This window comes from Neoarius graeffei, chromosome 4 (assembly GCF_027579695.1).
Source record: "Neoarius graeffei isolate fNeoGra1 chromosome 4, fNeoGra1.pri, whole genome shotgun sequence".
NCBI lineage: Eukaryota > Metazoa > Chordata > Actinopteri > Siluriformes > Ariidae > Neoarius > Neoarius graeffei.
This window is the reverse complement of record NC_083572.1, coordinates 35,965,702-35,982,392: the sequence shown is the minus strand read 5'-3', so window position 1 is coordinate 35,982,392 and position 16,691 is coordinate 35,965,702. Positions and strand designations below refer to the sequence as shown.

The 16,691-nt window shown below is 46.4% G+C and overlaps 1 pseudogene; it reads left to right on the top strand.

The window, feature by feature from the left end:
- The first annotated feature begins 13,822 nt into the window (after positions 1-13,822).
- Positions 13,823-16,425, top strand: LOC132884560 (putative nuclease HARBI1; annotated as a pseudogene).
- The last annotated feature ends 266 nt before the right edge of the window (positions 16,426-16,691 follow it).

The following is a 16,691-nucleotide window of genomic DNA, read 5'->3' as shown; positions in this document are numbered from 1 at the left end:
GTTTTCCTTGATGTTTGTGCGCATCTTATATAGTCCATGCAGCACAGTGTGATGGACAGTGGCGCCAGGGTGTCTGAAGTTGGCGTGTTGTAACATGCCCTGACAACTAACGAGTTGGGAGCCACTATGTCTGACAAGGGTGCCTGTTTACTACTTTTAAAGGTCAAAATAATTAAGACCTGGCACCGCAATTCTGAACAGCCGCCCCCAACTTTGTGGAACAAAGTTGTGTCCATGATGTCAGGCAGAGGGGCCCTGAGGGAGTGAAGGGAGTCTCACCAGGCGTGAGACTGGGCGTGTGTAGGTCCGGTCCTTGACCTGCACCTGTGCAGTACGTACCCTGCCATCTGCTCCAGGGATGACAGCAGTGACCTTGCCCACAGGCCACAGGGCACATGGGAGTTGAGGGTCGACAATCATCACGATGCTGTCAACGATGAGGTCCTCCCGGTCTCGTTGCCACTTGGAGCGGGTTTGAAGAGAGGGCAGGTAGTTCCTGATGAACTTAGCCCAGAATTGGTCCGCAAGGGCCTGGCACTGTCTCCACCTGCGCCTGCTCAGGATGTCGGAGTCGGTGTAGACCACTTGTGGTATGGAGGGGTCGTGCCGCCCCATCAGCAGCATGTTTGGAGTGATGGGATCTGGATCTGCGATGTCTGACGAGGTGTAACCCAAGGGCTTGGAGTTGATGATGCCTTCCACCTCGATCAGCACTGTCCTCAACACCTCCTCAGTGACTGTCTGTGCATCGAGTGTAGTGTGTAGGGCAGCTTTGATGGAACGGATCTCCCGTTCCCAGGAACCACCGAAGTGCGGAGCATGTGGAGGATTGAACTTGAAGTCAATCTGTTGACTGGCTAAGTGGGACTGTAGCTCTGGGCTGAGGGCTTTGAACGTCTCCTGCAGTTCAGACTGACCCCCTCTGAAATTGGTGCCTTGGTCGGAGAGCAGCTCATGTGGCTTCCCTCGGCGTGCGATGAAGCGCCGCAGGGCCATCAAGAAAGCATCAGTGTCCATGCTGGTGAGGAGGTCTAGATGCACTGCATGGATTGTCAGGCACTTGAAAACGATGCCCCACCGTTTCTCAGTGCGTCGGCCGATTTTGATGAGGTACGGCCCGAAACAATCCATTCCAGTGGAATAGAAGGCTGGCTTGTGCAAGCGCAGGCTTGATGGTGGCAAGTCAGCCATTCTGGGGATCACTGGTGTGCCTCGCCACTTCTGACACTCTGGACAGCTGTGCTGATGTTTCTTGACAGCCGCTCTCCCACGCACGATCCAGTACCGCCGGCGCAGCTCAGCAAACACTCGCTCTGGTCCTGGGTGCGCCAGGTGGCTGTCGAAGTCTCGGATGATGAGCTGTGTGATGGGGTGCAGAGTCTCCTCCTCAACCATGTCACACCTGCGCAGACGACCTCCGACCCGAATCAGCTGTGTCTCAGCGTCGTACTCCGGGGACAATGTGAGGATCCTGCTGTCAGTGGAGACTGGCTTCCCCGCTGAGAGCAGGGTGAGGTCTTCGGGGAAGGAGTCACTCTGTGCCTTCCTGAGGAGTGCCATCTCCGCTTGCCTGTAGTCCTCAGCTGTGATGGTGGATATGGCCGCCCCGTGACGCGCTCTGACTGTGGCCTCCAGCAGCTCTGGATATTGACTGAAGTTCCCTGCATCAGGCAACGCAGGGTCAGAGGTCACGGTGATGTGGCCGCAGAACTGGGACTTCCGCAGCTCGGTGGCGTCCTGCAGCAGCTCCACTGATGGTGACGGTGCACTGATGAACAGGCACGCTGAGGTGGAAGACCGATGCTTGACAGCCTTGGCGGGGCCTTGAAGTGTCCACTCAAGGCGTGTCTTCAGGGCAATGGGTCCACCTGGTGGGCCTATGTGCACAGGCTCGATGGGGATGAGGAGGTCTGGGTAGTCAGACCCAATGAGGAGCAGCGGACGGGCCTGAGTAAAGGAGTGAAGAGGCAGCCCTCTGAGGTGGCGGTAGGTCCTTTGGAGAGCCTCGACTGGGTGTGAATGAGGGGACAGTCCCAGTTCGGGTGATGTGAAGGCCCGCTGTATCTTGTACCGCTGCTGCGGTTGACTGAGGGATGACACAGAGAAGGACACTGACCTCCCCGGCACCGTTCTGATGTCATGACGGATGGTGCGGAGGGCCAGATTCTCACTCTGTCCTTTGAGGCCAAGCTGCTGCGCTGCTTGGTGGAGGAGCATGGTGCGCTCTGACCCGTCATCGAGGATGGCGTAGGTCTCCATCTTCTTGCCCCCGTGATGAAGGAGCACCTTCACCATCTTCAGCAGCACACAACTACCTCTCCGTGCTGGGTCGAGGTAGTAGGCGGATGGCTGGCTGGGTGAAGACAGTGTCGCAGTCTCCGGCCTGCTTTGTGCATTCACCTCATGCAGTACCTCGAGGTGCAGGTGATTGCACTTCGGGCACCGTGCCTTGAGGTAGCACTGAGCTGCTTGATGGTCGCGTCCACACCTCCAGCACTTCTTCCCGGTCTTGATCCACTGGAGCCTCGGTTCCAGTGACATACTCTTGAACGCAGTGCACTGGTTGAAGTAGTGCTCCGTGCTGTTGCAGAAGGGGCAGTACTTCTTTGGAGGCTCCACCTTGGCGGGTGTGCGTGGAGCTGACTTTGATGGCTGCTGAGCTGACTTGGTTGGGGGGTCTACCAGCAGGACCGTGGTGGAGCGTGTGGCTGCCGGCTGCTTGCCTCTGGTGCTCCGCTGCCGCTCTGCCTGGCTCGCTGTTGCCTTTGGCGGGTCGTTGGTCTCATCCAGCTGCACACCAACCTCGTGCTGTAACCATGCGGCGAAGTCCAGGAGTGTGGGGACAGGCACACGGTCTGGGTCGATGTACCGCCTGAAGGCAGTACGCAGCTCGTGAGGCAGCTTGGGCAGCAACCGAGACACATGCGAACCACACCGTAGCTCAAGCTGTTCCTGGGTCCCCATCTTATCCAGCATCCCCACCAAGGACTGCACCTTCAGGGCGAAGTTCCTGAAGCCTCTCTGGTCACCGCTCCTGACAGGGGGCTCAGCCAGGACCTGGTTGATCTGCCTGAGTGCCAGTTTGCGGGGCTGCCCAAAGAGCTTCGTGAGGGCTGCCATCGTATCACTGTAGGGATAGCTACTGTGGCAGTAAGCATCCGCTACCAGGACAGCATCCTCTAGCTTCAGGTGGTCCAGCAGGATCTGATATTTGAAGCGCTCTGTCGTGTCGGGTGGTAGGACGTTGTTGAGTGCCAGCTGCATCCTGTTGAACTGCCGTGGGTCGTCCTCGGTGAACGCTGGGATTCTCATCTTGGGCCCGCGGTAGGTCAGCTCCTGAGGGGGAAGAGATGTCAGTCGCTGTGGGACAGGTGACAGCCTGTGATGATCTGGTGCCACTGCCCTCTGACCGGCCGACACCGGTGATGACGTCCGCTGTCTCTGAGCAGACGAAGGGCGCCGTGGGCTGAATGGTGCTGAGTACTGTGGGGTGGCAGGAAAGGGTGAGGATGACGTGAATGAGTGACCCCGTGGCAGATTCATGCTCCTCAGGTGCTCTGTCAGCTCTGCCATCAGTGGTGTTGGCAGATGGGGAGCTCCTCCGTGTGGCGGTGTGGACGTCGCTGCCTCAGCTCCTGCGATGTGTGGCCGAGGTAGAGGTGACGACTGCTCTGCCACCGGGGCTCGGCGATGTCCACTGGTTGAATCAGCAGGGCTGTATGTTCTGTCATGCAGCAGTGGTGATGATAAGGCTGCTGGGGGGGTTCCAGGCGTGACGGCTGGAACCTGGATGTCCCTTGCTGGAGTGCGTTGAGGTGATGCGTAGTGCTGTTGCAACAGGTACTGCACATCCCGCTGCAGCTGCCGATTGTCCTCCTGCATCTGCCGATTATCCTGCTGCAGTTGCTGATTGTCCTCCCGTATCTGCTGAAGGGCGAGGAGGATAGCTGCTGACGTGTCCAGGGGAGTCTGCCCAGCAGGGGGAGTGTGTGATGGCTCCCGGGGCCTGCTGTCTCCCACGTGGGAAGAATCATCCTGGGTGTGTGCGCCGTCCTGTGGCAGCCGTCGCTGAGCCTGGGTCACCACGTAGTCATCCAGGTGCCTGGGGTGGTGAGGCTCACGGCGAGGACGGCCACTGCCATCATGAGCGGACATCCTGACTGTGTAGAACGCTGTATCCGGCTCGAAGGACCATATAAAAATGGTTGTCCGGTGATGGACAGGGTAAAGGACTGTATAAGAGGGACACTGGATCAGGTATACAGCAAGCTACACAGGCTGTCCGGTTAGAACAGGAATTAATGGATGTCCACTCATGAGCAACAGTGTAAACCGTGGTTTTACTAGAAAACAGAATAAAATACAAATACAACAAGACATGAGCAATAATATACACACAAGCAATAATGTAAATAATAACAATGATATAAATACAAATACACATCGCATTAAATATATATTAACACAAATGAATAATAATTATATACAATGTAATACAAATGTAAAACACACAAATGAATACTATATAAGTAAAACAATGTAAAGCCCAATGAATGCTACTTACACCCCATAATAAATAACACAACACACTAGATACTGACTATATACACGATATGTACCCAATATGTACAATGTGTACAACGTACACGGGGGATGAGGATAGCTGCCTACAGCAGCTATCATTACCAAGGTGCATGGTGCAACTGCTTACAGCGAGTCACACCCGCATGAAGACACAGAGTGTGTCGGCTGAATGAAGGGGAGCGTGGCTCCTTTAAGCGCTGCCCCGCGCTGTATTGCGCATAGAAGGTTAGAATATGTGGCGCGGTTATGAACTGTACATACCACCACTACACTCCCAACACGGCAATGGCTAATAATGAAATGTGCTCCCGTAACAAACCGTGGTCGAGAAAACAAGCGCTATCATTACATGGCTACTGAACAGAACAGAACAAACACGTAAGAAAATAGACAGACACAGGATGAGAGAAAAAGAGATGAAATACTCGCTAGCATTACCGCTACATGTAACAGTTACAGATAGCAAGTACACACATAACACAGTAGCTACGCAACAATAAACAACTTACATTCAAGGACGCACGGAATGCACACACGGCACGAATGATGGACGTTGGATCCTGACACGTCCGCGATAGAAAGATAGAAAGCAAGAAAGAAATGAAACAGAGAGAGAAAGAGAGAAACGGATCCAAATATTCACTGATGAGAAGCAGGTGTTGCATGGAGTCCCCGTCTGTTGTGTGCCGTGTTTTCCTCGATGTTTGTGCGCATCTTATATAGTCCATGCAGCACAGTGTGATGGACAGTGGCGCCAGGGTGTCTGAAGTTGGCGTGTTGTAACATGCCCTGACAACTAACGAGTTGGGAGCCACTATGTCTGACAAGGGTGCCTGTTTACTACTTTTAAAGGTCAAAATAATTAAGACCTGGCACCGCAATTCTGAACAACGCCCCTAAGCAGCTTGTGTGAAAACCAGCTGCTATCCCTCATTTTTCCACGGGGAGGAGCAGTGATTGTCCGTTTCACAAAGCAGGTTGATCAAATGCTGAGAACAGCTGATTTCAGTTAGCTGAGCAAATAAAAACTGAGCATGTACTGTAGAAGCTTAACAAAAGTAGAAGCTGGCAGAGCTGTTGTACTGGAAATAATTGCATTAGATTGTGCAAGTGTCCCAATACTTTTGTACATGCAGTACAGATCTATATAGTGCTTTTCAAATATACAGTGAAAAACTTACAGCCCTCTGAAACAGAATTTCAACATTCATTACAGAAATATAATACTCAGATATTCAAGAATGTTTAACACACATAAACATGCTCAAAACAACTTCTGGGAGAGGGTCAGGACAGAATCAGCCTCTTAAACTTTGAGCAGTGGTGTATGGATTATGTATACCCCTATTTAAATGAAAAAAAAATCTACAAGTACTGCATTAATAGTAAAAGTGCATTATATTGTACTGCATTAGAATTTGTACTAACAGTAAATTAAAGATGTATCGGTACAGCATCTCCAGCAAAAGGTATTTAAAGTAAGACTAAGTAAATTTTTTAAAGAAAAATATCCAAATTTGTATCATACTACTGAAAGGTTGGTATGACTGGTAAACAACAAATACACAGTATTACACATTATACACCACATCCAACATAGATCTGGTAACATAGTCACTTCTCAAATATGCAATTAAAATCTTACAAACCTACACACTGAAACAGTGCAATTTCAACAATTAAACCAGTCCTCTAGACTCGTGCACTTTTAAGAATGCAATTAAAACATTAATTAAATAAAATCAACATAATCAATTAAAAATGAACAGCTTAAGGTGTCTAACCATTCTACTGTAGATGAAGAATAAAATCTTTACTGTAATTAACAGATACCTTATTTGACAAAAAATGAAAAACATTTATGACCAGCAACTTCTCACTAGTAAACCAAGATGAACTGGAACTCAGTGCTAATTCTTGGCATTTCTTCACAAGGGTCCATGCATGATGCTACATTTTTCTCCTCTAGGATGACAAAGTCATGACATGCATTTACAGTAGGAAAGCAACTTCAACTTCAAGGTGTTTACTTTTGGGGACAGTTTAAATCCATCCAGCTCCAGCAAGAGCAAAACGCTACACTTTCAGAGTAGTATTTCTAGGTTTATGTACATACAACTATTAAACATTTAAATTTTTTTTTTTTTGATGATTTTATGGATTAAAAACATTGAGATGATGAACCATCTGAAAGTCTTTTTTGGGGGATACATCTTACCTTCTCCGAATAAGTAATGGTTACTAACTGATATTAATTACCTTTGATTAGTAATTATCAGGTATTACCGACTCGCAAACGAGATAATTTTACCCAATTTCAATGAGAAAGTACCTGTTGAATAGATACATAAATGTGAGGTAAATTTTCCCAATTTAAGTATTTCATAGCTTTTTATTTCAGTTATTTTATACTCATCTCATTATCTCTAGCCGCTTTATCCTTCTACAGGGTCGCAGGCAAGCTGGAGCCTATCCCAGCTGACTATGGGCGAAAGGCGGGGTACACCCTGGACAAGTCACCAGGTCATCACAGGGCTGACACAGACAACCAGTCACACTCACGGTCAATTTAGAGTCACCAGTTAACCTAACCTGCATGTCTTTGGACTGTGGGGGAAACCAGAGCACCTGGAGGAAACCCACGCGGACACGGGGAGAACATGCAAACTCCACACAGAAAGGCCCTCGCTGGCCCCGGGGTTCAAACCCAGGGCCTTCTTGCTGTGAGGCGACAGCGCTAACCACTACACCACCGTGCTGCCTATTTTATACTCAATATATGGAATTAAATCCACCCCAAACAAGTCAATTCAAATTGTTACCTCAGATTTATTGGGTAAATTCTATAGGTTACTTTTTTCAGTGTATGCAGGGCGGTCAGAAAAGTGTGCCTCGACCTGAAATGGCGTTTACCCATCTTTAAAAAAATAAATAAAATAAAAAATTACACATGGTCTTCTTGCCTGAGAGGGGAATAGCCTACAGTACGGTAGGCTGTAGGTCACGGGTCGGAATCGAACTATTATTAATGTAACAAGAAAGACAGTAGAAAGATGTTTGCCATTTGTGCATTTTTATTGACGGTACAAACAGTGGTGCTATCACAAACAAACGAATGCAAAAAAAAAAAAGTCACTAAAAGCCAAACTCAGGGTCAACCTTTCGGGGGCTTCTCAGTCTCTCGTTGATCCAGCTGCGGATTTTTGACCACTGGTTCGCAGACAGCTCTGGAAACCGCTGAGAGGTGAACTGGTGGACAGTTTTTTTAAGGTTTTGTGGCAATGCGGGTTTGCCATTGGAGCCACTCCAATTAACCGCCTTCCCCCAGCACCGATACTGTTTAAAAGGTGTAAGAGCCATGAAGACGCTTGCGGCATAAATATCTGGCCGATGCTGTCCTCGCTGGTAGCACTGCTTATAAAAGTCCTCCTCCCGCTCAGCAGACAGAGCTCTGAGCTCAATGTCCGGCAAGGGAGTTGTTGCAGCCGGGGTCCTAGGGGTGGGTCCAGCAAAGGGTGGTGTTGAGGGATTGGTCTGTGGGTCCACTTCTGCCTCGAATGTCAACTGCCGTCGGGGCTGTGGTGGTGCTGCTGGGGGAGTGATCAGCCGCTGGAGAAGTTCCTCCATCTGTTTGACGCGTTCAGGGTTCGAATTATAAATTTGACCCTATGGGGGTCTCTATTAAAAAAAAAAGCAATGCATACTCGCTCTCCTGGACCAGCGCACTTTTGTGCACTGCAGTGCACAGCTTTCACACACAGGCGCGCGCATGCACGCACGCACGCACACATACACGGTGTTGCATATATATTGTTAAACAAATTATATATATATATATATATATATATAGAGAGAGAGAGAGAGTATATATATATATATATATATATATATATATATATATATATATAGTGTGTATATATATATATATATATATATATATATATATGTAAACAAAGGAAGATCGTTGTGAGATAGAGGACAATTCTTCTTCGGACTTGACTTCACATTCGATTTCGCAGGCTGCAAATTTCAGTTTGCGCGCATAGTGGTGTGGTGGTGAAGTACAGCCGTACATGTTGTGGTTTAATAACACGTTCAATACAAAGTTATGGCTGCATGGTGATCGGAAATGAAACGAGTTTTATTTATATGGTGATATAGGCTATTCAAGCTTATTATGGTGATATACTATGACGTATTTGAGAAAGTTCCACAGAAAATTAAGTTTGCTTCTTTCATGGGAGCCTGAGGGAATGGGAGCTCAGCTCCCATTGGCTCCCACGCAATTCGAACTACGGACGCGTTCCTCCATCTGTTTGAGACGTTCCTCCGCCCTGACACGTTCCTCCATCTGATTTAGACGCTGCATGATGCCACCCAGCGCTTCACTGCAGTCTGTGTGGTGGCTGCATCGTGCGGTCTCAACCTCAGCGACCCGCTTTCTGAGGTCCCTGATCTCTGCCTCGTGAAAACCACCAGCACTGTGAGGAGAGCTGCCACGGCATGAGGAGATTGTAGTAGCCTATAAATGAAAATAATAAGCATGAGTCTCAATTCATAAAAGGAAATAGAGATTAAAATTCAAATAGGAGGAGTAGTGGATCCAATAAACGTGTCGGAATAAGCACACTAATAAAACATTTGAGGAGAAAGCTAAAAACTGTAGTTTGCTAACACCGAGCAAAAACATGGCTGAATCCTGAATGACTCCTATTTGTATAAATAGGGGACTACATACCGTACAGTAGGCGGCAAAATGTAGTGGTTTTCCTGCCATGGAAATGCACTTCTACTGTATAGTGAGGAGGAAGCCATTTGCATTACAACCGTGAATGAGGATTCAAAATGGCGGCTCGCCTCAGTTTTCGCTTTCGGGCGCTCTCGTTTTCTGTTAGAATTTGGTATTCTCTACATCTCTCTCCCTCACCCAGACACTATCCCCACCAATACACAGTGACTACGTTTACATGCACGTCCAAATCGAGCTGCTGTTGGTAATCGAGCAAAGGGTCCCAGCAGGGGTGCCAGAGAAATCCAATCCTACATGCACAAGTGAAATCAGGCTATTGTGCAAGGTGCATTGTGCACCCGAGCCACACGTGGCGCTACACGCCCCATCGTGTTGGTACACTTCCGGTTGTCGTCATGAAGAAGAGCTATAGTGTTGCCAGATACTGCTGACGTTTTCCAGCCCAAAACATGTTCAAATCCGCTAAAATGCACTTAAAACACCCAATCTGGCAACTCTAGCAGTTCCGTGTTCAAGCTGTTCGGCTTGCTCTAACAGACTATGGCTACAAACTGTCCGGCGCAGACCACTATTTTGTAAGACAACTTATTTTGCACAATAATATTTTTCTAAAGTCCATTTTTTGCTTACAAAAATTTTTTTTTTTTGCTTACAATTTAACTTATGTCTTAATAAACACACAAAAAGTTCAGTTGTTTTGTTTTTATTGACATTCTTCAGATGTTGGACATATACACACACACAAATACAATGACTTGTTTATGTACACAATTCACAGCTATGCAACAGCTGTACAGATGTATTTGGTGATACAGTAAGTGAGCTAAATTTTAACAGTGCAAACAATGCCACAAAAAGAAATGATTCATGCCGTTGTCATGATTCGTTGTCATGCCGACCGAGGCTGTTGTGTTTCCCGCTTGTGGTCTCGTCACTCCCGGAAGTAGCTCGACAACTAGCTCGATAGGGTTTACATGCGCAAAATAGCTCGGCAGAAATCGCATAAACTAGGTCGTGTAGCTCGATTCCGAGAAATCAAGTTCGGTTCAATTTCAGCCGAATTAAGGTGTATACATGGCATTTTGAACTTCGATTTCAGTCGAGCAACGGCAGAAATTCGATTCTCTCTATGTGCATGTAAACGTAGTGAGTGTCACACAGTGTTGTGTTTTAAAAGAAGGATTTCAGAGCGCTTCACTTCGCGCTCTGAAATCCTTGTTTTAAGCCATTTAAAACAAAGATTTCAGAGCGCAAAGCGCTCTGAAATCCTTCTTTTAAAACAGGACACTGTGTGACAATGTGCATTGGTGGGGATAGTGTCTGGGTGAGAGAGAGATGTAGAGAATACCAAATTCAGGGCTCTCAAGTCTCACGCATTGAGCGTGAGACACACACCACACCTTGTATCTCTCACGCACAGAAATTACTAAGACAACGCCCACCAAGGTGCACCGCTATTTTTTAACTGTGGACGAAGAGCAGGCATCAAGTGGTTTCCCGCAGAGTTCAGAAATAGCTTGCCACACACCGATCTGAGAAATGTAGCTACCCAACAGCCAATCAAAAAATAGCATTGTTGTCGCGGCGAACGCCCTTTCTGTCAGCCGGTATGCAAGCGCGTTAATTATACTCACCTGCGCGCAATCAAGGAGAACAAAGCGACACGCTGACTTCCTGCTCGGGTGCGAGGACTGAACAGCAAAAAAAAAAAATAGGCTGCTGCAGCGTGAAATACAAACTCGATCATTTGTCGAGCATTTTGTGAAGCTGTGTAGAAGTTTTACCATTGTCAAGATCTGAATAGACAGCTGGTAAGCTCGCGGTTATTTTTATTTTGTTGTGAATGCGAGGAAATTGTTGCGCTGACGGGGCATTGAGATGCGGGGAAAATGTGTGTGTTTGTAGCGTCTTAAGGTTCAAATATTCACATGGTGCTTTGTGTAATTGTTGGCTGGTAAGGGTTATTGCAACTTGCTTTGTTTGGTCCGGTAAAAGGTGTGGCAACTTGCTTTTTGTGCTGAATCCTTGGGTGCCAGTGAAGACATGGTTTAAAAGCATGTATCTTTTTCTACTTGCGTACAGTGCATGTTTAAAACGAACTGAAAGTATTTAATTGCTAAAATGTTCATGGTGGATATGGTTTGTAAATATGTAGGTTGGCTTGTTACTTGGTAACTCATTTATTGGGTTTAGTAACTTGCTTAATTCATTATGGCCCTTGTGGTTAAAATGTATTTTAATATTTTGATGCATTTTATTTACATTGAAACAATTCATTCAAAATCTGTCTTAAAGTAAATTCTATTTTCACATACATGTATTTTAATATTAAGCTTTTGATGATTTTTTTTTTTTGTGTAACTGCTTTTATTAGAAAACTGCAAATTGGTAAATGGATGGTGTTTGTCTTTTAAGGTTTTTCACCTGCAAAGGAAAAAAATAAAAGGGGGAAAAAGATGGAACAAAGGCCTGGTTTGAGTGAATTCCAGTTTTAATGTTCAGCATTGGTATTACCCTTCAAGTGTGGGATAAGCACAGTAAAGGGGCAAGACAGTTGTATCCGGGTAAAATTTACGTGAACTTTCCGAAGAAGACGATGCGGTGAAGTGCAGATGGACACGCATTGGAGGACGCGGGAGCGCCATATTTGATGAGTAGCCTACAGTACAGTAAATCATATCATATGAGTTTGTATTTCCTGAACGAAATTAGTACTTGCATCACAAATTATGAAAGCTGATGTTGGGGAATATTGTCTCCAGCGAATAATGTTAACTATCAGTTTACCCAGTGTCTGTGAGCTTGTCTAGCCACTTCAATCTTGAATCCTTGCTAATTTCAACAGCTATTTTTGACACCTGTTTTTAGTCCTAGTGTTGCATACTTAAACTCAGTTTTGTTTTGTTTTTAATCTCTTCCTTTACTGGGTACTTGCCAAACTGCAAAATGCACAGATATAGTAGTACATTGTTACGCGCTTCTGTTTACACGTTGCCCTTGACGGAACTCTCTTCTCAATCATGGCTGTTAAAATGGCAGGCCTGGAACCACTGTGTTTCAAGTGGGAGCCCCCTACCCCCGTATTGAAGGCCTCTAAATCTGCCACTAACACTTACAACACACACCAATCATAACACCCCCCTCCATCTCCATCCCCCTGTGTGCCGCCGCCACCCCTCACCAACACCACCCCTGCCCTTCCTGACAAATCTCACTCTGAACTGACTTCAAAACTTGAGAGCCCTGGCTTTGGTCAACAGCTCTGGCTCAAAGTCTCTTTCACATCATCTCCACCCTTTTATGTTTTTTCAATTTAATTCAGAGGTTGTGCAGGGTTTAAAACATGGATTTTGGCTGTAAAAGCGTAGTTTTAATTCTGTTTTTTGCTGCTGCGCACGCTCTAACGTCTAGAGTGGGGGAGCTCCTTATGACGCCATCACTCCCATCATTTCAATGGCACGGAATTTTACCTCATTCCAGACCGGGCCCTCCGTTTCAGCGTTGGAACGGTGTGTCTCTCTCAAAAGCCCTAGGAGGAGTAGTGGATCCAAAAAACGAGTGAAAACATAATAATAACTAGACAGGGACACTCTAACGAGTGCAAACCCCGCCTTTTCCCTATTAAAATACATTGGGTGAAAATTTCGAAGTTCTGCCTTGACCTTTGACCTCCAAAATTTAATGGTTTCCTTCCTGGGTGATTGGCAACACGTACAAAATTTGGTCCAAATCGATCCATTGGTTCTTGAGATATCTTGCAGACACACACACACACACAGACTGACGCAGGTGAAAATAATAACCCCTCCGACTACTGTCGGCGGGGTTAATAACTTAACAATAGTGTGCTTTTTCAAGCACACTAACAAACGGGCTTTATTTGGATGATATAAACAATTCTGCTCAACTTATTAGAACAGACAACAACTTAACGCTTTCATTTTTACGAAGCGCACTTTGGTCCTTATTGCTGGCGGCATCTTGGTCACTTGCTGTGTGGGCTGCTCTGCCTAGAAGGAGCAAATGTGAGATTACAATCATGTTACAACAAAGTTTAGAATAACATACTTTAGTAGCACCTAATTTACTGAGAGAAAATTGCACACTGTAACTTACTTTTGATATCAGACGTTTTGGTCTCACAGTCCGTGTAGCCTTGTAGAAATTGCTGGTCTCCATTGTCACCAAAGCAACGTGTTGTCAAACTGAAATCATCTGGGCCCTGTACTATGAAGCGGGTTTTCTGGCTTACCAGGGTAACTTCGAGAGTAACTTGATCACGTGCAGCGCAACTTCCCGATTAACCCATACTACAAAAGTTGGCTATGTTCAAACCGAGGTATGCTGCCATGGCAATTTATGCTGCATCTCAAACCTGCTCGTCTCAGGTTATGTTCTTGGTTAACCCGAGGTTTCCGATTAACCACACCCTTTTTAAACACCACCTCTCTACCGACATTTCCTCTAGAGACAATGCCAGCGTACCTGGATGACCCGTGCGATATCGGAGCGCAGATTGTGAGGGGCTCTCTCCGGAGGGCGAGGGTATTTAGAGACCGCCAGAATCTGCTGGCATACCCGGACGATGTTCTTCATGAACGATATAGATTCTCAGCTGAGGGAATTCATTACCTTTGCCAGCTGATCGAGGCAGACGTCTGCAATGTAACCCGCCGAAGCCAGGCCCTCACAATCAAGCAAATTATGTGCTTGTCATTGCGTTACTTTGCCAGTGGACAATATATGTATTCCATCGGTGATGCTGAAAACGTCAGTAAGAACGCTGTATGTCGTATGATTCGCAAAGTGGTACTTGCCCTAACCAAACTGATGAATGCATTTGTCGTGTTCCTTGGGCATTTAACCGCACTTCAGATCAAAGAAGGGTTTTATGCAATCGCAGGTAATTACTAATATCAAATTGTCTGTTTGCCTACTCTCATAGAGACAATTGTGACTGATAATTGATATGACTAACAAAATATACAGGTTTCCTAAGAGTAATAGGAGCCATTGACTGCACTCACATCCGAATCAGTGCACCCCTGGGAGAGCATGAGGGGGATTATGTGAATAGAAAATCCTTCCATAGCATCAACGTACAGGTAAAAGGTCTACTTCATATAGGCCCACATTCAAATAGGTCATGTCCATGCCTCAAATCACCCTGTCAGTACTGGTCCCATTTTGCGTTAGGTGATGTTTTGTCCTCCACATGGGTTGGTGGTGTTCCTCATTTGCAGGGGTAACAGTGTGCTTGTACCTCAGTCATGTCCCCTGTCCTTGCACAAATGCTTGATGTTCTTAGATGACATGTGACCACCAGTTGATGATAACCAGCCTGGATGCAAGATGGCCAGGGTCTGTCCACGATTCCCGCATATTTAGAGAATCCTCTCTAGCTGTGGGATTCGAGGAAGGTAAGATAATCCTACATCTAATCCTTAAAACACAAATCATCCTGCATCAAAAAGATATCAGGACAATACAGAAACGAGCTAAAATACCACAGACGTCCCTACTCAAACTTCATGGTATTCCTTAAGTAAAGAATAGTGAGCATCTTACAGTTGTTTGACACTAACTACATTTCTGTCCATTTCATACAAGGGTGATTTGATGGTATCCTGCTCGGGGACCATGGATACCCATGTTTGAAACACCTCCTGACACCATTCGCAGACCCTCAAACAAGGGCCCAGAGAGCCTTCAATCATGCCCACAGTGTTACAAGAGCACGAATCGAGATCACGTTCGGCATATTGAAGGCTCGGTTTGCCTGCCTAAAAGGTCTGTGTGTGAGGCCAGAGAAGGCCTGTCAAATAACAGCGGCATGAGACGACAGAGGGGAGGGGGAGGTACTGCATGAGGCAGGGCTCCGGGCCCTGACGCCCCATACACCGACACCAGCCCCCCATAGCCTCCGCACAACACGCCCTACCTATCCTGGGCAGGGGAGGGCTGGCACCATAGCCATGAACAGGTGCTCAGGTAGTCATCATAATTAACTATTAAATAACTATTATTTTTAGAATTTCTATCTATAAAAAATTTACTAACACAAATGATTAGCAAATAAAATAATACTCCCCCTCCCCCTCTCTCCTTCATTATGATCCAGTTTCCTTCTCCCTGGCCCGACACAGACCAGCACTGCTTATATACACACACACACACACACACACACACACACGTGCTTACTTTCACATATCCCGCTCCCCCCCAACATATACACACTGTACCTCCACCCATAATTCAAGGCCCAAAACCCCTCCAAATCCCCCCCCACCTACCCTCCTCTATCTCATATGCACATTCATTACCCCTAATCAACCCCACCCATCCTCCTCTATACAGCAATATAGCTCTTGTTTATCTTTGTCGAATTTCTGTGTTCTGTTACATCTCTTTGTTAACATAGTAGTAGTATTGTCCAGCCTTTGAAATTGTTGTTAGTTACGTTAGTGCTTCTGTTGTATGTCATGTGTATGTATTGATTTGTTTCATTCTGTCCTTTTTACTTTGTATTTGTTTGTATTTGTTAGCAAATAAATAAAAAAATAAATAACAGCGGCATGTGTGGTACTACATAACACAGCCACCATTAGAAAAGAAAGGGTTCCCAATCATGTTCCCTCACCCCCCGATGTTAACCCCATGACCCTGGACCATCCCACAGGCCGTTCAGTGAGAGAGGCCATCACAAACCAATTTTTCAGGCAGTAACACAAAATAAAGAAAAGCCAAATGAATGCTTGCTTGCATGCGCGCACACACTGTACTAATACCTTCTTCTCATGCTCCAACTTTTCAATTTCTAGTTTGAGCTTCTGAATTTGCAGCGCCTCTTTTTTTTTTTTTTTTGTAGTCTAGCTGTAACATTTTCTTGTACAGGTTGCGCACATTGTCCACTCCAGCCTACAGAACCCCCACCTCAGAATGAACATATTAGCCTAGTATGCATAACAGTCGGCAATGATGGACTGAAGAGGAAGAAACTGTACTTTGTGACGTCCCTGGCAGGGAAGCCTCAGGAAGGGACAGGGGCAGCTCCAACTCCTCCTACAAAGGAACACAAGCACACAGACTGATTGCATCATTGATACAAGTCGCACTTCAAATGCAGTACTGCTGAAGAGTAATGGGGCACCCTCCTAGAATATTGACACAGCATATAGTAGCAGTGGTAGTCTTTCAACCTGCATGTGGGTGTCGGATTTGGCCATGAGGGTCTCGTCATCTTCCTCCTGAGAGAACATACATAAATCATAGGCTGCACCTACATAATTTCTGAACACGACATAATGCATGCAATGTTAGCTATTACAGGTACCTCGGCCGGAGGATCACTGGAGCC